The sequence below is a fragment of the Zosterops lateralis genome (assembly GCF_965231275.1).
Source record: "Zosterops lateralis genome assembly, chromosome: 9".
Taxonomy (NCBI): Eukaryota; Metazoa; Chordata; class Aves; order Passeriformes; family Zosteropidae; genus Zosterops; species Zosterops lateralis.
Genome location: NC_139769.1, coordinates 13,368,257 through 13,390,498, shown reverse-complemented (window position 1 = coordinate 13,390,498; position 22,242 = coordinate 13,368,257). Strand labels below are relative to the sequence as shown.

The window sequence follows — 22,242 nt, the reverse complement described above, 5'->3', positions numbered from 1 at the left end:
TAGTTGTCTGTGGGCAGTTAAGTATGACTTAGTGTGGCTTCATTTCCAATGCACGCTACAGTTTAAATGACTACGGTGTGGATTTGTGCTTTGATTTGTTGCCTTGCAAACAGAAGAATACTGATTTTATGTGGCCATTCATTATGGTATTTGTACAAAAAGAAAAATGGTTAATCTATCTCACAGTTATATATACACATTCTGAATATGTTTCAGGAGAGCACATAAGGCTAACAATTTGGTAAGAATATTTCTGCATATATTTTCCTCTTTCAAATGTGGAAATTGTATTCTGAAACATTAGACAACTTTTTAAATGATAAATATGTGCAAAACAAATCCTTTGCAATCTATTTTAATACTTTTAAAATTAATTATAAATACTTATAATATCAAAGCAGGGATAAAATGCTTTACCTCTTACTGAATTTTTATGCATTATTCACCCTTTCATTCTAAATACTGGCTTTTTCTTAGCTTGGGTATAACAAGCCAAGCGCTGCCCTCAACAATGCAGTCACAGTTCACGCTCTTAAATCGGCTGGAGCTCCACATTCACTGGGGGTAACATTCATCCTTTTGTGTCTTCTTTTGACTTACAGACAAAAGATACGATCGCTTTCCACAGTTCAAAATGAATGAAATGTGAAGCCAACCTAAGAACCTACAGGAGTTGGTCTAAAATAGAAAATGTTATTCTTCTCCAGAACACAAAACTAAAGACAAAGTTCCAGAATTTTGCACTAGATACAACATGCATGGGCTACTGGTCACAGATGAAGCCATACATTGCTACCATGATTAGAAAAATAATGAAGTTTTGCGTATTCACTTTAAAGCAGCTTTGAGGTCCCAGTTATTTTCCAGTAAACCACAAAACCCCCCACATTTAAATCCATGGGCAACTTCTCCCAGCATATTTTCAGAAGTGGAATATATCATGTCAAAAGAAGCGTGTACATCTTTTTTCTGATGATCAATAACAATTTAAAACAGATGGGCACATATTCTTTCTATAGAAACCCTTATACATAGAATTAATCCAAAGCATCCAGGAAATGCTGTGTCTTTACAGATTTAACCAATACTACCACTGCATGTCTACAATGTATGGAACATGTACTGGAAGTTTCTTATACAGTAAGAATTGCCATCTTTGTATTTTTTTAATTTGGAATTACCTTATTCTAATTTTGGTAGAGGAAATCAGGGAAAGAAAGGTACTTTGTTTGTTTAAACACTCATTATTTCAGTATTTACTGAATTATAGCTCAAGATGTCATTTAAAATATGTGGCTGTTTCATCACACTCTGCCATGCAGACTGCTGTGCTACTCAATGCAGTTATTCATAAATTACTATATAACCTAATGTATTTGTTCAGTTAGTCCCCATAAGTGTTTTTTATTGACAAAACATAATTTAGTTTTATTAAATGTGACTGGAACATTGCATCTGCCAAGTAAGTGAATATTAACGTCTCACTTTTTTTTTTGTTTTTTTTTTTAAAAAAAACAGATGGAAAATTTTAAGAATTAAGGAACAGCTTGAATGTCACTTACATGAAAATTGTACAAGTATGACATTATTGTCACTTTTGTTGCTTGCAGTAATTTTAAAAATTATCTAAGTTACTTATCACCATAAAAACCTGGCACTAGTGAAAGAGAAAATGTGTTACGCTACAGCTAAAAAAAAAATTACATTATTTTGTTCAAGTAGGCTCTTCCAATGTAGCATTTAAATTACCATTGTTCTACCTTCAAAATACAAGTCTGTTAAAAATATATCTTAATCGCAGCTGCATTATCCTCACAACAGAACTAAAGTTACATACACGTCTTGATTTTCATATTGTACGGCAACCTCCACTGAGTGGAACTCCTGAAACATCCCTACCTCACCAGGAAAGAAAAAGACAGACTGTGTAAAGAAAGATTATGTCCTTGCCTCGCCACAATTCCTCAACAAGATTAAATTAACAAACCTCTCCTTCTTCATCAAGACTTACACATCAGTATTTTCCCATGCAAAACGGATGGTACAACTTTTAAACTCCTAGAACCTGCCAAAATCTCCATGAAAGACAATTTATATATTTTCTGTAAATCTTACCATTATAATCCTATTGGGGTGTAATTGCTGTGGCTAATATTCTTACCCTGTTATGAAAATGCTCAACATAAATGTGGCACTGAGTTGTTAAGATAATACATGATCATGCTGTGAGAGGGTAATACCTATACAATAGCCCTTGCCAATACCATAAATCTCTTTATTAGACAACAACCTATTACAGGAGATCTACTTAACTGTTTCCCTACTTAGAGGGCCATTTGGTGTTACAATAACAAGCTGACTTTTCACATTAGAAAGGATTAGCCAGTATAAATAATAAATTGACACAGAGTTACCACTCTTTTAGATATGGTAAAGCTTTCCTGGTGTTTAAAAGAGAATCCAAACTAAACCTCTAAGACCATGTTAGGCTGAATGTATATGAAGTTTAAAGTTCTGTTCATTTAAACTAACAAAAAAGGAAAAAAACCAAATCAACTCTTTGACCAATTTACACCACTGATTTATTACAGGAGAGCATATTACAGAAAGCTGTTTTTGTTTTACGGAATGTGCATACATACTGCTTTATTTCCTAGCAATATCATAGCAAATCATCTTTAAATTTACTGAAATATTTTAAAGTAAAATGATTGCCATCATTTTTCCAGAGATAAATAGTACAGAATTCATCTAAGTACCATCTATTATGCTTCTTGTTTAGCAACTGAAACTGTATTATATATGAATTACTTTCTTCTCTGAAGTCTTAACTTTTTGAAGCATCACACACTGTCATCATCCAGGTAACTACAATACAAATTATAAAGCCTGCAATATACCAGATGGTTTCTTTCATTGCGCTAAATTAAGGAAATATCACTACCTAAAATGCAAATATCTGATTCTTCAAGCTATTTTTTAAGTTACGATTTACAAATAAACTTAGGTTAAGACATTCCCTGCTCTTTGTTGTCAGCGTTTATTAAAGCTGAAGACAGAAATCCTTACAACTGTTCGCCTGCTTTAGTCCCCGATTGTATCAATTCATCAATTTGGATGAAACTCATTCACCTCATTATATTTTAAATAGAGAAAAAAGCAAAATTAAGAATTAGCCTTTCATCAGCAGTCACCTTAATTATGATCCATAACACTGCTTGCATAAATAGAAAATACTTACCTACTGCTTTTTGGCTACCACACTACTCTGCACGAGATGTGTCGAAGACCTGAAAGTGCTCTGCTGTCTCTCTCATGCTGACATGACATTTTTAGAATCTGAGAAGACAGTTTATGCAACAAAAATCTGCTTCCTGTCATACAGAATACCAAAACTGGCCTCTTGCATCTCGATCAGCAAGAATTGTTTTCCTCATCTCCTTTTTAAACTTCTGATAAAAAGGCACTTCTTTAAAATATGAAGTTTTCTTTTTAAGTTGGCTTGTGCTTATTGATGTTTTAAAATCTTTGCCCACTATGATTTGCTGTTACTGATGGATAACCTTTTTAAAAGCTGTCTTGCAGAGCCTTTCTGCTCTGCATAACAGAGAAGGCTCTGTGAAATGAAATTGTACTTACTGGAAACAATTCAGCCCTGAATGCCTTGATTACTCTGATTATCTCATATACAAGCTCCCTCTGCAGGTAATAATAAGAATGAGCAAAAATATGTGAAAAATGTGGGCAACAGCCGGCATAGGAAACCAAATAATCAGTCATCATTTTGAAGAAACTCCCCCAGAAATCCTTCTCCGATGTTATCCAGCATAAGGAGGTAACACAGAAAACATTCTCCTCTTTTATTTTCAGCTCTGGTGACTCGTCTTGTCTCCTTGGAAAAGTTAAACACTTGGCTTTAGTCTTTCCTATATCAAGGGGCACAAATTTCTTTTTCCAAAGTCATTGAAACGCTTTCAGAGAAAAAAAAAAAAAAAAAAAAAGGGATAAGAAAGAGAAGGAAAAAAAAAAGAATGAAAATAGCTCTGCTTACCTGAACTAAACAAAAATGAAAGACCACCCTGAACAGTAAAGCAAGTCCATCCTATCTGATGCATGTCTTACTGAAAACCAACCAAACAGCAGCATCCCTTCATTCTATTTACTGCTGGAAGGAAAAACCTACTGTCACTTTTGGATACAATTACACATGCACTCCACCAAAGTTTAAAAAGAAATTGAACTGAATAGTAAGTTATCTTGAAAATTAAATTATGGGGGTTTTTTAAAATCCCTATCAATTTAAATCAAATCATGAAGTAACAATGTAGTTTTCATCCAACTGGAAGTAAACTGCTTTTCTCCCTTACCTTAAAATGTCTCGAGTTTGTTTGCATGAGCTTCCTAGATAAAAATCCCTTCAATGCAAATGGGACAAAGCTTCACTGAATGAAGCTATAAATATTAAGTACATTGTAATTAAGCCTTTATCCTATCTAACCTTTAGCACACACTCAAAAAACTGGGATGCCATCAGGCAACATTAATTTCTCTTCTCACACAGTGAGCGCAAATGTATGCCTGTGGTTTCGTTTCCTTTATAGAGCAAAATCACACTTTCTGCAAGTAGAGCCCTTAGACTCATGAAGAACATTCATAAAATAAATGCATATGCACTGGGCATAAAGTCACATATGCCTGTGTCAGCTTTAATTTTCACTGGGAAAATAAACTCCAAGATACAATCCTTCAAGGCTTCAATATCAGCTTTAAAAAAAAAAAAAAACAACAACAAAACAACAACCCAAAAAAACCCCCAAAAACACCATCCCCCCCCAAAAAAAAAAAAAAAAAAAAAAAAAAAAAAAAGGAAAAGAAAAAACAAAAACCAAACAAAAAAACCCAAACAAACAACATAGGAGAAAAATACTCCTGATATTTCAGTATGGCTACAGATATTACATAGGATAAATATATGACAAAATTTGGGTGTTCACTTCAAGATGATGAGACAGCTGCAAATAGAGCTCTTCTTTGCTGATGGAATATTTTTAACAGTTGAATCATCAAACAGTTACTATGAGATACTACTATACACCTGCTCAGATGAGGAAATAAAGCAGGAAAAAGAAAAAAAAAAAAAGAAGGCAACAACTTTTTGGAGGGATGATGCTATTCAAGCACGGGTAAGATTACTGCCTGAAGGGCAAAAGGATTTCTTCTCAATTTCAAATTATGTCAGCCTGCACCTCCTCTCTCTCTTCAAAACAACTTCCAGCCTCAACCCGTTTCCCTGGCACAGAAGCTCAGCCAGGAATACACCACTGCTGAGGCACTTTCTCTCCTTTAAGCACTTTATACTGATTTACACAAGAATCAGCCCCACCAATTGACAGTCTGCATTTAAGAAATACTTATTAAACTGAAGCAAATAAAAGCTGCTGGAGACACTGCCAACAAAATAGTTATGAATTGGTCTTCTGTAGAATACTCATTTTGTTCAAAATGAAGAAGCAATCATTATTCATTCTGGGAAAACAGGTTTTTCTGAATTGGTCACTTCACATTGAAAAAGTCTAAAAAATAGTGTAATAGTCTAATGAAAGGATGCCTGGATCAGATGAAAAGAATTCTGCCTACCATCAACACAGGCATCGGGAATTTGCCAGAGAAATGCAGAGTCAACAGTAGAACTTGTTCTCAGAAATATTTTCTTAAAATGTCACTTTATTTAGAAGCAACACTGCCTACTGCGAGAGAATTGTTTCTGAACACTGCTCACCCTGGCGTAGACTGCAATGCTGTAAAAAATTACAAATATGATACTGTAAGAGAATATATAGAAAAGTGAATTAAAGTCTCCTTCTGGCATGTGATCACTCTCCACCACTGCAGCACTGATTTCACAGTAAGGCTCTCTCTACACACACCCGAGCCCATCAACAGCAGAGCAAGTCTGATAGTCAGCAACAAGGTCGGTCATCCCCTCCCCAGCTGCCAGAAACAACTTTTAACAGTAATCGGCGTTATTATTCTGTCATCTGGATTCAGAGCAGTAATCGGTGTGAGGTGTTGACTGATGGGAAAATACCAACAGAGGGCACAAAGGAAAGCAGCAGCCCAACCTAAACGAGAGACCGGGGATTTTATCACATCCACAGGCAACTGGATAAACAGAAGAACTCTAATTTTTAAAGCATAATTCTCCAGTGATAAATAGCTTTGCTGCGACTTTGCTGATATTATCTATTTTTCCAACAGTTACAGACACAAACATAACCGTCCATGAAGGAGCTGCACCTCTCTAGCTGAGGTGCGCACCCAGTGCTCGGCTGCTCCCACACTGGCCCCACCACAGGAAGCAGCAAAGAAGCCCAAGAAATGGGAAAATTCCCTTCTTTACCATAAAAGGTATGAACACTCCCACATGTAGCTCTGAATCAAGACATCTCTTACTTAAGTATTAAACACAATTTGTATAGTATCAGAACTCGGGATCTTAAATAGTGCCCTTCGTTCAATGTTATTTCATTCCAGCTTTCGTAGCCCATTGCAATCAAGTAACACATCATTAACATATAAACATAGTAAAAAACCACTCATCTGTGCTACATTTCAGAAAAACTGCTCCCCCTTTTCCCTGTATTGCCCCTTTTTGCAAAAGGAAGTATCTTTCTTGGGTGATAAACACATTGTAAAACAATGATAAAGAAAAAAGATTTCAGAGTTATTGAGTACACCAAGGAACAAGACCGAGACTATACCATATTTGTACAAGGAAATGGCATAAAATAAATCTCTTACGACAAAAACCCCCTGTATTACATTAAAAGAAAAATATTCCTAATACTGCACCTATGTAAGAAACACAAGTAGCTTCTCATTAGCTCTAACGAGATTTTCTCTAAAGCTCTCACTACTGGAACTCTCACTACTGAAACACATACAATGATACTTAAATCTTTTTGTGTAAATGTTAGTGTTTATAATGTGCTCCTAAGAGATTAAGATTAGAAAAAAAAATAACCACACAACCAAGACAGGCCCTATTTTTCTCAGCCCATGATCACTTGTCAAGCCATGATTAATGCTGTGCTCTGTAGAGGGAGACATTACATCTAGGCTACAACAGACCCAAATTTTACCCTAAGGCAGAAGTCTGATTTAAACATCTCTATTCAAAGTGACATTTGTCCTCTCTTTTCAACCAGTTTCCTCTGAAATTCCAGTAAACTGACTTTGTGACCTACAAATGGTCCATTGATTCTAACTTGTCGTGTTGCCTGTCCTTGTAGCAAAGTTAGTTTTGGTGACTGAATGAAGCAAGATGCTATGCATTCAAGAAAAACACAGGAGCAGAGTCCATTAGGTGCTCTATTAAATGCTCCGTTGGATAACAGCAACTAGAATTCATGGCTATAAGGATTCCAGCTTACACAGAAGAGCTAAAGATGAATACTGAGGTCAACATTAAAAATCAGAAAATATTTTTATATTGAGAAGCAACAATGGCCTTCATATTCTGAGGTGATGAGCAAAGATTTTTTTTTGTATTACAGACAAGAACATGGGCATCGTCAGAGCCACCCTGAAAAGTAATTACATTTTATCTCTTGCCTTTCACTCTGAAATGTCTGCTAAGGTATTTACATTTGTCTGCTACAAGAACAACAAGTGAAAAAACTAGTTGTTATCACTTATCTCAAGTAAATACTATTTCTCCAGTGAATGGTATTATTCCATCTATTTTATAAAGTTATTGTTAGATCCTCCGATTTATCTGTAACTGCTACTGTAGGAATAAAAATAAGACGTGCTTATACCTTATAAAGAAATAGACAAACAGCAGACCTGAACATGTAGAATAGTCAATATCCTTCTTACTGAACATGAAAAATGGCAACATTTGATAATACTAAGCAATTCAGACAGTGTTGGCAAGTTCCTACTAGCCAAGGTAATCTTATTTCTGGTGCTTTTCAGGGTAAATTGATTTTTTTTTCCTCCTCTTAGCTGCTCTGATAATTGAATGAACATATACAAGTGTGATGGGATTTTACTTAGCAGACAACACACAAAACATTCCCCAAACCTGGAGTATCTTATTCATAAAAAAGGATTTTTGTTGTAATTAACAAAACTGTATTAAAGCTCACATTGTGCCAGAATAACAATCAACAGCATTTTGCTAGAGACTGCACTCTACCTGCAGGTGTTGAGCATTGTGCTTGCTTCAGTCAGGCTGCAATGCTTTTTACTATCCCACGTTTCTAAATAATTTGGGTAAATGGCAAGCTAGAGTTGGTTGAATCATTACAGTACCTCATGAAAATCAGAAAGAAAGAATTAATGACATATGCATATTACATATTCTTTTAAAACCCATAAAATGCTCCATTTAAGGTAACAATCCATAACCTGGAGATGCTAGGAGTCTGAATTTGAAGACTTTTTTTCCTTCCTCTTTTTGGAATCAATTTCTACTTAACTATCAGTTTGCATCTAGAGAATGCTGTCAGATCGCAGCACTCTCTAAGCAAGTGTATTTCTATAACTAAATTGCTGATATTAAGCAACACAAGCTTCCCAGTCCATGCTGTAGAAACACATCTCGTATATTACAGGCTGAAAGAAACATGAACTCCTAGAAAATTATCTATTGAAGAGGGCTTTAAGCCTGCCATTTTTCACCTTTTAAATGAAGACTGTTAAAAGGAATCACATTTGCTAAATAAAGACTAGAAGTATTTTCAGGTATATATATTAATTTTAAATCACAAGTTACCAATATTCCAGAGCCACCTGCTACTTTTATTTTAAAAACTGTTGGAAATAAAATGCAGCTATGCTTGAAAACTATTTAAATATTTAACACAATTGTTAAGACTATCGAGAACGACCTTAAAATAGGTTGTTGTTTTTCCAGTTTTCTTGACATCCAATTACAATCATGACGGCTTAAATTTTTTACCTGTTTCAAACAGAGGGTGTTTTTAAAAATAATAGACAGCTTTTAAGTTTAAAAGCTGCACATAAATACTTAAGGAGGTCAATTTCTTGCAATTTCCAATCCCTTTTGTACATTGCAAACATCAATCCTAAAAAATGCTTTGAAAGAGTCTGTTTACCATGAAATCTCCAAGTAACATGACTGACTACAAATTTCACGAGCCTGTGGTCTGAACTATCTTGGCTCATAACGGACTACATGCTTGTCCACCTGTGCATGGACATGACTTCCATTACACACCATAGTTTAACTTCTTCACTTGCAGCTGTCTAGGTAAAAATCACTATTGGTTACTTCCAGTTCCTGTATAATCAGTCATCCACAGATATTCCTTAGTGGAAATGCAGAGGAATCATAGAGTGTTTTTTGATATAAAGTGTTACTGGTCGGTTATTTGTCATTAACATTAGGCATGGCAATCTCCAGCAGGAGCCACACTACAAGGTAACAGTATTTTTTTACAGATATGTCAATGTTTTAGATGGACACAGGATGAGCAAGGGCTTGGAAATCCAAGAACTTTTAGTCCAAATTTCAGTAAAAATTTATGATTGCGTTTCTGTGCTCTCTAGATGTCAAACAATCATTTCTACTCTATGGCGAATATGATTTACATGAATTTATGACACACTATCTAAAAATGTATTTCAAAATAAACTTGGATAAATATTTTGCCTAACTAGAGACTTTTCTCTCCAAAGCCCGTAAGTGAAAATTATGGACTTCTTAAAAAAGCTGCAATCCAAAACTGTAGCAAATTTTCTTCATCACAACTACTCTCATTTAAAAAATATCTATTCATCAAAATGTCACGTCTACATATCACATTTCCAGAATAAAACCAACCATACTATTACATACTATTAACCGTAAAGACTAGAAACTCCTAAGAATATACTACCTTGCTTATTTAAATTTTAATAAAGTGATTCCTTACTAGAGACTAGGATTCCTGAGTAACCCTCTTTCCTGACTTTACGCATTAGAAGTGGTAAGAGATAAATAAAACATTGAGAAAGCTTCTGAAGTGATCAAATAAGAACTAACTAAGCACACTTTGGTTTTTTTAAAGCTTTCCTCTTGCTCATTTTAAGACGGGAAACACCCAGAAGCCTGGTGTTAATGTCTCTGCTGATTGTGAAAATTGCAGCAATAAAAACTCCAACTGCTTGTTTTAAATTAAGACTTGCAAGACTACATGTGAGATCTGTATCTTTACATTAGTTTTTATAACATTTGGAAGTTTGGTTGCCTGCTTTGATGTTGGTCTATTAATGAGCAGGGGAGCCAAAAGCCAGAAAAAAAAAAAATGTTTACTGGAAATTCTCAAGTCAAAACCTGAAGTAATTGGTTTGTTCTACCCCACATGATTCAACATCCTGATTCCCCCAACTACCAGCTCCCTGAGCTATCTGAACGTCTATGCTTTTTTTACTGTTGCCAACACATAGTAACCCATAGTGATTGAAAATGGCAGCTGAAGTGCTGCTGCAGCACATTAATTTTTCTCTAAGTGGTCCAATTTTGTCATCTGAACGTCGAAAATCTTCTTTTTACTACTTTTTTACCTTTAGAGATTCGTCGAATTTGGGGTTGCCATCACATAAACCAAAGTGCAACATTTTCAAGACAATTTTTAGATTATCCCTAATAGCTGAAAGGATAATGCGCTTTCTTTATAGCTCTCTGCATTCAAAGCAGACTAGTTAACAGCAACTTAAGTGTGATAATGGCAATTACATCAATATGTTCCTTTTACACCACCAAAAGATACTACTTCAGACAGCTGAAGACATTAGGTAAATAAACTGCTGGAAATTACCTGAAAGTAATTATGTAATTTCAGGACCACTAAATACATCTATTTACAAGATGCCCAAACAGCCCTGTCCATAAAAGAATAACAGAAATCTATATAAATTACTTGATCAACTGCAGTGTTTTTCACCAAGACATACCATATATACTCAGTTCCTTCATTACATGAAAGGAAATTGAAGCCTGAAATTGAATATCCTACTCTAAAGGCACATCACTTTCTTGGCAGTAAAAGAAACAGCCCCCAAATGGTGAACCAGAAGAAAAAAAAAATGAAGCAAACAAACAAACAAAGCCCCCCAGACAACAGACCAAATGCTACATATCAATGACTTAAACCAACTTTTCAAAAACACAAAATACGTGTTTTAGTATCTGTATCATTCAAGTAAAAGGTTTGGAAAGAAGCAACAGGCAAGGAAAATTTAGGAAGTTGCTTTTTGCCAGAGATATAAACCAGAATACAGTTCCCAAGAAACATATGGTCCCTGGAAAAGGTCCCAACTTATTGATGGAAACTGGATTTTGCTTGGCTTTTGTGTTACTGGATTATGAATATTGATTTGCAAAGGTAATAAAAGGCTAGGCCAGGCCACATCCCCTTTCAAACTCAAGAAAATAGTAGCAAAAGAATAAAAAACTATGAACGTGTAGTCTCATAAAAGAACTTGCAATGAGATAAATGTTCCACACAGCCACCAAAACAGCACTCCTGCCAGAGCTGGTTTCAAATTATTTATTATAGGGTAATACTAACCACAAATTAGGTTATCTTAGTAAACACAGTATCACTGATTAAAAGAGATTACAAGAATTACTCATTTTCACTTTTCTAGAATGAAAAGGAAATGGAAGCATATGGCCGGTGGTGATCAAAACTTCTTTTAAAACTCTCCATAAAAATATCTATTATTCCAGCCTACCCACCCATTAAGGAAGGAAGCATATTTGTTTCAAAGGCCTGGAGCCGAGAGGTCTTTTATTACAAGATTTCATTTGTTTTCTGAAGTAATTAGAAGGTCTTCCCCATTCATCCCTCACACAGTAACGTGTAGGCCACAGCCAGAGCATGAGGCGGGAGAAAGGGCTTTCTAAACCCCCCTCCCAGAGAGGAGGAATCACAAACCACGCCACAGTGCCTGTCATAAAAGGTCACTTTTTTTGCTCGGGACAAACCATTTAATCAATAGAGTGTAATTGTCCGAGCGCTCGCAAGGGCTCTGCAGCGGAGGGACCTTGTTTTTCACTCCCGTAATTGCAAAACAGCAGAAGTTCAGAAACATAACCCAAATCCACCTCCCCATTTTACCCCTTTACAATTCCCACTGCCCTTTGGGCCTCTTCTTGGAAGCAAATGGAAGACAAGCTGAAGTTTTCTCTATTGAGCCGGAGCTAAGAAACCTTTGATATGCTAATACCCTCCTTCAAACGGTAAGAATTCACACTTGCATTAATTCAAACAATTTCTGCAGAATGATGCGAAATGGCACCTCTTTTCGTGGCAAGCAACAAAAGGAGGGAGCCGGGGCGTCTGAGGAAACCAAACAGCAGAACATTTGTTCCGCAGGATTCCTTCCGTCGCGCACAGGGGCATTTCTGGGCAAAGAAAACACACCTGAACACCAGCAGAGCTCTTTACTTTCTGACAAACCGCGCTCAAATCCCAGCAGGGCCGGCGCAGACTAACAACAAGATGTTATTTTTAGAGCCAGACACAGCAACGGTGCCTCATGACACACTGTTTTCTGTCTCCAGATGGCCCCAGATTTCTACATGTGAAAATAAATAGAAATAAAAAAAGAAAAGAAGAAAGGAAAAAAAAAAAAAAAAAAAAAAGTTGTTCTCACCCCACACCCGACAAAGGGTAATTTATTCCTGTTCCCACTGCCACCCCCCACCTCGCACGGGCTGGGAGCCGGGCGCTCGGCAGAGTTACACAAATAAACCCGCAACAGGTAATTATTTAGCGAAGGGATGTAACTTTGCGCGCCGCGGAGCCCCGGGCCTGCTGTGCGGGCGGACCCCGGCCCACGGCCCCGGGCGGGGGGACCGATGGCCCCGGGCGGGGAGCGGGACCGGCGCGGCTGCCGCAGGTCCCTCCGCAGGGCGCGGGGGGGCGGCGGAGGAGCGCGGCGGTTCCGCGCGGGCGGAGCGCGGCCGGGCAGGAGCGGCGCCGTCCGCGCCCAGAGCCGCGGGCTCAGCCAGGGCCACACCGCTCCGCCGGCGGCGGCGGGCGAGGCGGACCCTAAAGTAAAGTGCATCCCCGGCGGCGGCTCGGCGGGGGAACGTCCAGAAGTCGGCGAGCAGCCGCCGGCAGGAACGCGCGGCGAGGCTGCGGCGCGGAGCTCCGCTTACCTCTGTCTGGGAGCCGAGGGCGGGCCGGGGTCGGTGTCCCCGGCGGGAGCCGCGGGCCGGGTCAGCCCGCCGAGCGCGGGGCTGCGGGAGAAAGCGGCGGAGTTAGTCCCGGGCCCGGCGGCGGCGCGGGAGCGGGCGGGCGGTGCGCTGGGGCGGGAGCGGGCGGCAGCCGGCGCTGCGGCTCCGAGGGCTGGGGCAGCGCAGAGCAGGGGCGGCTTCTTCTCCGCGCAGCCGGCCGGGAGGGTCTTCTGGGTCTAAGTCAACATTTTCCTGCAGTTCCCCACGCTCCGCTCCGCAGCAAACGAGCGATGCAGCCAGGCTCCCGCACGCACGAACGCAAGAAATAAATTCAATTAAAAAAAGAAAAAAAAAAAAAAAAAAAGGCAGCCGAAATGGAGAGGAGGACGGGCGCAGTGCAGTGTGTGTGCCCAGCCTCGGGAGTCCTTTCTGCGAAGCGATCAGGAGGCGATGCCAGCAGCTGGGGCAGCGGGGAACAACTCGAATGTTACAATGGACCCCCTCCTCGGTGTCCCTGTCGCTCGCACCGACCGGATTCACATCTCCCGGGATGACATTCTGGCCTCTGGCGGAGTGCGGGGCCGGCCCCTCCTCGGATTTTCTCCTCTTCCTCCCTGTGCTGCTGCCCCGCCAACCACTGGAGGAGATCGGGCGCCGGGCGCTGAGCGAGTACCGCGCGCGGTAATGGGAAAAACGCAATACATACACACCAGAAAAAAAAAAAAAAATCCCAATGAATGTATGGCAGCCTCTCCGTGCTCGTGCACCGCTCCGTCTGCGGCTGGGGAGCGCCAAGTCCTGACACGGACTCTCCGCCGGCTCTGAACTGGAGTCACCTCCAGCCTCCTCCCCCTCCAATCTCCACCCCTTCTCCCCGCGCTCCCACCCCTGGGCTCAGCTAATCATATAAACATATTATCACGTAGAGCGGCATCGGCGAAGGACAAAAATCTCTCCCTTCCTGTCTTTTTCCAGTTCCCCCCCCTCCGCCCTTCATTCATTTGGTGGGGGGGCTGAAGGCTAACCAGCGGCCGCTGGGCACCAGAGGCCGCGCAGTCCGGCTCCGCGCTGGCGCTGCCCGCGCCGCCGCCGCGGATGCCGAGAGGGGCGCGCAGCGCCGCGGAGCCGCTCGCCCGCCGCCGCGGAGCCGCTGGGCGCCCCTGCCCGGCGCCTCGGGCCCCGGCGCTGGCCGGGCCTGGGGCCTGGGGCCTGCCGCCGCCCCCTCCCGCTGCCTCCCCGGCGGCTGCAGGCGCGCAGGCCGGCCGGCCGGAGGCGTCCCCGCCGCGCCTTGGTGCCCGTGCCGAGCGCGCAGCGGTGCCGCGCACCCCGCCTGCTGCCGGGCCCGAGCGGAGCTGCCCGGCCCCCGCCTCCCCTGCCCCGCCATCACCCAAAAATCCTTCACCGGCTGGGCGGGCGCCGAGAGATGGAGGGCGAGGCGGGAGGACGGGGGCCCCCAGCGCCTTCAGGGCTCCCTTGGTCCTTCCCTTCGCTCCCTCGCACTGACATGGCCCGGCTCCTGCCCGGCAGGGACGGCGCGCCGAGGCACAGCCATGCCTTGGGGAAAACATGTCAGGGCAGGGGAAACAGTACTTGGAAACGATTTAAAGGATACTCAGTTGACTCACTGCCGTGCTCGGATGCAAAACGCAGTGTAGTAGCGTTGTTGCGTTCTCCCAAAAATTTGCTCTTGGAAGCCAGTGCTGAGATTTGTAGGGTTGGGGTTTCTCCTCTGTGTGGATGCAAAACAGTGAGGATCCGCTTTGACCTTTCAGGATGTGCAACACGGGCAATTCCCAGCTCTCAAGGTCAGGGAGGAGCAGCTGGGCATTAGCGGGGGCCGGTGGCAGCGGGGGGCGAGGGCCCAGGCCCGCCCGGGGCTGTGGTGACCACAGGGAGCGACAGCCGCGGTCAGAGCGGCTCAGCCTTGACCTGATAACTGCCCCCTCCCCTCGTTCGGGGGTTTTAACCATCCCCTCCCTCTGCAGCAATGGAATTAAATCCTCTCAACTGCCTCTACTCACGAAATCGCATGTACTAGGCAGGACCACTTGGGGCTTGATCAACTGTTTTAGGTCCAAAGCACACTGAGAATCCAGAGTACAACACCTACGGAGAATCGGGATCATTACCTTTGTTAATGGTAATGATTTATTTTTTTACTTAATCATTTTGATGTCTCTGCATACCCGTGCAATTGGTGTTTAGAAACTGTAGCATGTATTAAGAAAAAAAAAAAAAAAAAAAAAAAAGACATGTTAAAAGGAGACTGGATCATGAAGACCTTGCAATATGGAGTAGTGAGAACCACAGAGCTGGTCCAGGGCTCTTCAAAACCACATTAAACTTTCAGCAATGATAGCAACAACCTTGGGGGTGAATATCTAGAAATCACTGAAATATGGACATGCCATAGCCATGTTGACCTTCCTCAGCTCAGGATGTCTGTCCAGGAGACTGGGGGGTGAAGAACAATTTCAAGCTTTTAGGACCAAAGGAAGAGTTCTGCCACAGGGAGCAGCCCACCTTCCTGAGACTGATTTCAACTGGGTTAAATCTGCAAAATGCCTCAAACAGAATGGAAGGACAGATTATCTGTCTGTGTAATAGTTTTGTACCTACTATATATAGTTTAAAGTATGGGTTTCTGTGAGAGCAACATACAGCAAAAGAGCAGAGTCTCTATTAAGTTCTTTGTGTATTCCTAATATAGCCAATTGCCCTTTCTTGCTATCCTTATAAACACCTGTATAAAGCCTAAATAACCCCTTATGCATTTCTAATGGAATTAAATCATACAGGCATTTTAATGTATTTTAATAGAAGTTGATTTTCATGGAAAGGATTGGATGCATCTGTCACAGAAACATGCTTAAAGATAAGGTCATAGAAATATAAACATATTGACTTGCTATGATTTTACCAAAGTTTTAAACTGTATCATTAACAAGTCCTACTATTTCTATTTTCTTTCTTTCTTTCTTTCTTTCTTTCTTTCTTTCTTTCTTTCTTTCTTTCTTTCTTTCTTTCTTTCTCTCTTTCCCTCTTTCTCTCTTTCTTTCTCTCTTTCTCTCTTTCTTTCCCTCTTTCTTTCTTTCCCTCTTTCTTTCTTTCCCTCTTTCTCTCTTTCTCTTTTCTCTCTTTTCTCTCTTTTCTCTTTTCTCTCTTTTCTCTCTCTCCTTCTCTCTTTCTCTCTCTCTTTCTCTCTCTCTTTCTCTCTCTTTCTTCCTTTCTCTATTTCTCTCTCTCTTTCTCTCTCTCTTTCTCTCTCTCTCTCTTTCTCTATTTTCTCTCTCTCTTTCTCTTTCTCTCTTTCATGTAATTGCACGTAAGCATTGATAGCCCTGAGCTAACAGACTTTTGCTTAGTTGATGAGAACAGGATTTAGCCAGAAAACTGTCGATAATACAAGAATTATCTGGGGTTGATGGTTTTCCTTTGAGGGGACATGAGAGAAAGAAGTTTTTCTGTTGCAAAAAAAAAAAAAAAAAAAAAAAAAAAAAAAAAAAAAAAAAAAAAAAAAAAAAAAAGTCTGTTTGGTTCTCTAATTTTTTTTCTGCCCACAAAAAGATTGAAAAGAACTGCAGATCTAGGCTTTGTGCTAATATTTGCAGAAGTCAAAGTGAATTCACCTATGTGGATTCAAATGTAGGACTGAAGTTCATTTTCCCTCTTTTCATCAAAAACTTCTGGAATCATATTTCTTTCTACATGCAGAGATGGAGTTTTACAACTCTTTTACAATGGCAAGCTGTAAAACTCAGTTTTAAACAATTGCTAGAAATGCAGAGACCTTTTAGTATTTGTTTCGAAAACACATGTTTCCATTAATTCTCATTAAAACTGCATTAAGATACAAGAATACCTGGCAGAGGTGTATATTGTTTTGGCAAGTATAATACTATTATTCAACTGATTAATTTTACTTCACATGAATCAGCATATGTTTCTTTAAAAGAAAAATTGTACACACATGTACGCATGACATACTTAAATCTGATCCTTTAGTTTTTACTCAGCCACAATTATTGCCAGATTTGAATATTAATATGTAAGAAGGAATTATAGCAAATCAAGTTCCTTTCCACCATTATGACTTCCTACTATTTGCTTTTCGACATATCCCTATAAAATATGAATCTTATTCCATACAGACTCCACAAAGAAGTACAGAAAAGTAGATTTTCCTTAAAATATTGCTTTGTTTCAACAGTGCAAAATATCTAGCTTGAAAACACAAGAAGAAATGTTATATTCTTATCAAAATAATTTGCAATATTTTACTCTCACTCTTTAACTAATGTTAAATTTGTAATACTTGATGTTAAGGTGTATATTCTGTATATATTAGTCTCCTGGAGAGTAACCTGCTGGATGATGTCCTTGAAAAACTAAAAGCAAATCCATAGTAATTTTTAAAATAATCACAGTTGTGTATCAATTAGCATTTCCATGGACTACATGTAAGTAACAACTGGAAAAGATTGAACTGTCAGTTATGTACATGAAAGAGCTGCATCTGAGAAAGAAGATTTAACTTGTGGCAAAAAAAATTGGCCAAATTATGATGCCTGTAATATGATCTTATAGGCTGCTCTAGCTTTTTTTTTTTCTTTTTTTTTTATAGAATTGCATTTTATATCTGCCTATTGATAAAAAGGTTAATTTAAAATGTTTCAATACCTTGATAAATAATATTTTGTATTGCCCTAAGTGTCAGTTCTCCCATGAGTAATGGTTTACACAGATTTTATGCAGCCTATTTTTTTATTACTGGAGTTTTATGACTGAACTTTAAATACTAGTGACTGACATTTCCTCTTATCTGTCTGTACTCCTGTGAATAACGTATCAATGAACCTGTAATTAGATGTAATGTTGGCAAAGACTGACAGAAGAGGTAGTAAATATATGTATGCATTAACATCAGCTAAAATTGGTGCACTGATATAAAGACACAGTTTAATTGCTCTGATGTAAAGACTCTATTTTTTTTCCCATGGAAAAGAAACAAACCATTAAATGATTTTACCAATTCAACATAAAACAGAAAAGAGAAAATTTTGCTGGTTTTATTTAGGAAAATCCCCAATTAATTTTGCAGGCACATTTAAATAAATAAACTGTGAATGATACAACCCATAATAGGAAATATCCAATGTATTGCCTAAAAAGTTTGGAAATATATCTTGACAATTACCAGTCTTTTAAACTAAGTAATTGATTTTAGTGTCACTTGGGGGAAAAAAATGAAACCCATCAATAAAAATAGAGAATTCTGCAGCTGTTCCTAACAAATAAATGTAATATGAATTTGCATTTTGTATAGTTTACTTCAGTAATCAATTTTAATGACTCATAATCTATATCATTATTTAAGAAATGACAAAATCATTGACTTACTCATAACACTTGCTAATTGTTTTTAAAAATAAATTCTACACATGACTAAGGAAACACCCATTTCCACTTGCTTTATGTTAAATCAACATCTAACCACTCATGGTGATTTCATTCAAAGAAAACAGAAGGAACACATTAGCTGTGTGGTTAAAGAGATTGATGGGCTTCAAACATTTTAACCATGGATGGTTTTTTTCCAACTGTAGAGACGCATGTTTTTAATTTAAATAGCTTCAAGAAAATGAAGATCATTTTATTCAACAAAGCTGGTTTTTCTTGTTTCTTAGAAATTAATTTAATTTTGTTTAATTAAGTAATATTAGAAACAACCTTGTTCAGAGAAAATGCAGTATGAGACAAAAGCATGTGTATGCCATATTAACTCGTATTCTGAAACAGAATTTTTGTCTCACATTAATAAATTAGAAGAGATCAGTATGATTTTTGCCAGTCAATTTAGATGCAATTTTTTATGCAGTATTTTGCAGTTACCTCTCCACTCTCTGAGTGTTTGGGGGAGCAATGGAGCTCAGTGTTACTGAAGAAATACATTCCTTTGGAATTCAGGTATTTTGGATGTATGTTGGTGGAGAAAAGTTTACAGTTTTATGCTTCAGGCATTTAAAAAGGCCAAAGAGTTTTCAAGACTGAGCTGTTAGGAGTAACATAGCAGGACACGTTTAAAAAGAAATGAGTACAATTCCCTGTTTTCATATGAAAAGCTCAACACTGAAGCTTAAATGATCATACCAGGAAAGGAACTGCAGTGCTGAGCTTTTGGGGGAAGAGATATGTCATGAGGTCCCAATTCTCCAAATAGGTTTGCACATTCTAGGTTCCCTTTTCTCCAACTGCTATATCTGTATAGGCACACATTCTGCATTTGGGCAGCAAAAAAATGTTTTGTTTTAGTTTTTTTAAGGAGAGAAGCCCAAGAGAATACTAAGGAATTAAACAGATTTTTCTATTTAAAATAAATGCAATTTTGCCTGACAGGCAGGGAGCTACTTCTCCTCCTCCCCCTTACACAACTGTATTATACAAGTTGCCATGACTTTGCTCAATCTCTAATTTGCAGTGAGAGAAGTGCCCCATGACTCAGACTGGCAAGTGTGGTGGTCTCAGCATATTCTCACCATCTCTTCTTATCTCTTGCAACCCTCCTGCTAAAAATAAAAGAATGGTAATAATTTGCTTTATCAAATTCCAGTTGCATCAGGACTTCAATCTAAGAACTTATATTTATTACATAGTGCTTTTAAGTTTCATATTACCTAGCTTTCTAGCCACTCTTCTGTTGCTTCTGTATCACAAAATGAAACATAATGCTAAAAAGATAAACAAAGAATTCAAAGGCAAACCATTGCATTTGCAAATATGAATCCATGAAGGCTTTTCTCTTCTTACCCAAACACCTCACTTAATCTGCACTGTTAAAATCATATTCCTGATGGAACAGACCAAGATTTGAGGATATGTGCACAGCTTTACAAACCCATAAAGATTTATTTGCCTACATTGGGGGTAAAGTTAAATTTATGTTCTTGAGAAGGTATGGGATAAAATACATCAAATTCTTGGACCACCGACCAGAACTGAGGTCTCCCCATTTTGGTTGATTGCCCAAATCATTAAGCTACAGAGTCATGTTCCCTCTGGTGTTCTCACTTTCTAGCCCAGTGAATCATGAATCATTTTCTGCCTGGTGCAGAACTTCAACAGGAGAACTGGAGAATATTTCCATCTCCAGTCAAGTTGTGGGTTAGAGAATTGTTTAGCTGGCAAGAAATGTGCATTTCAAGCAGAGTAGAGAACTGACCCTCCTTCATACACTGGACAAGTCTCTAACTCTTAGTTATAGAATAAAACTACACCTTTAAAACAAAGGGATGACTGCTGCTGGATTTAGTAGTAGACTAACTACATTTGTGGGTGTCAGATGCTCTTAGAGTTTGATTGTCACCTTTAACTGCTCAGCTTTGTTTTTACACAGAATCTTAGCAATAATATAGGTGCAGAGCTCCTTAGTCTGGTTTATCTTGACTGAAGCAGTATTTGGCATGATGAGTATTACAGCTGCAGGAAAATTTGATATAAAAAACATGTAAGGGCCTGTTGAACAGAGACATCTTCCCCAGGTAAGCAGCACTTAAGCAGAGTAGTCTTTAAACTTAATGGCTTAAATTCTTTCCATGTTTCTCTTTAGGAGTCAAGTTGCAGAAATTCTATACATTGCCTACATGAAAACCTGGTCTATAGTCATAATAATCAAGTTGAGAGATACGGTAATAGGTTATGAACAGGAAAGGACAGGGTGCTCACAATCAATCATGAACAGAAAAGAACCTCCCACTGGGACTTCCTCACCTCATGATTGCAACTTTCAAGTTTCCCTTACCAAAAGGCAGGGCATGAGAGCCATATTTGCTTCCAAATTTCCATATCTCAGTTCCCTTCTGCTATTTTCCTTGTGTCTCAATATGTGTTAGACCAAATTAATTAGTTTTTAGTTTAGAATTTTCCATTGGTAGCTTTAATCAAGATAATGTTAGTTGTGCTTTACATACAGTTGTCTGGTTCTATCCATCAGTTCCTCATGCCAGTCTGGAAGTGCTTTAATCTCAGTCGATTGGTTACACTTGCTTTGATTTTGTTACGTGGCTTAACACAAGGACTTGGTACCTTATCTTTTTTTTATAAGATTATATTTTTTCCTCTTGTTACTGATTGCCATTGAAATGGTGAAAGTTATGTGATTGGCTCCCTCTGGAGCAGATACCAGAGATGCATCATGGATCACTGGTCAGAGAGCCTAGACACAGCAGCAAATTCAGTCTCCCTCCCCTCCCCATCAACTCTGCACAGCGGCACTGCTCTGCAATCCATCTCATCTGACATGAGCAGCGCATGGAGAGGGAGACCCAGATTTGTTTCCAGGCTTACATCTTCTAGTTCACATTTTGTTGTGCTTGTGTTACATTGCCAGGTGTAACTCTGGCAGTTGTAAAGAACAGTCATTTTCCTTCACCGAAAACCGCCTATAAAAGCCTCAGCTTCGGTAATGATTTGTTATATATTACAAACACCTGCAGCACAGCGAATTAATATCACTAAGTATAGGGATCAAAGATATTCCACCTTTTTTTTCTTTAATTAAATGATCATTTACTTTTGACAGACCTCAATGTTTTTGACAAATAGACTTGGATCTGATTGAAGGTATGGCTACGCCTTCCTAAAAACACTGCAGTCAAAGAATGACATTAGTACCATGCTCCTGTTTTGAGGAACATCGATTGACTGCTTAGCACTACTGCTAATTAAAAATAATAAAATGTATTCAATAATTAATTAAGATGCTATTCTTCACCTCACTGTGAGCACACAGTTGTTTGTTGACTACTCAGCACCAAAATATGATCTTTTTGTATTATATCTGGTAAATCATAGTACTACATTTAATATATCACTAAAACAAGACACTTAAACTTTCCTGACATGCTTGGAAAGCAAAGTGATAACCCTGTATGCATTTACACAGGAATGGCAGAATTTTCTGCATATGCAAGCACTGAATATTACTGAAGAATAAACCACAAATTTGCATTGCACCATGTAGGTACCCAGTTTCACCTTTCGGTTTT

At 39.1% G+C, this 22,242-nt stretch overlaps 1 protein-coding gene across 6 annotated transcripts in view; it reads right to left on the bottom strand.

The window, feature by feature from the left end:
• Positions 1-22,242, bottom strand: part of ADGRL2 (adhesion G protein-coupled receptor L2) — a 311,558-nt gene that overhangs the window by 142,094 nt on the left and 147,222 nt on the right. The window lies entirely within an intron of this gene.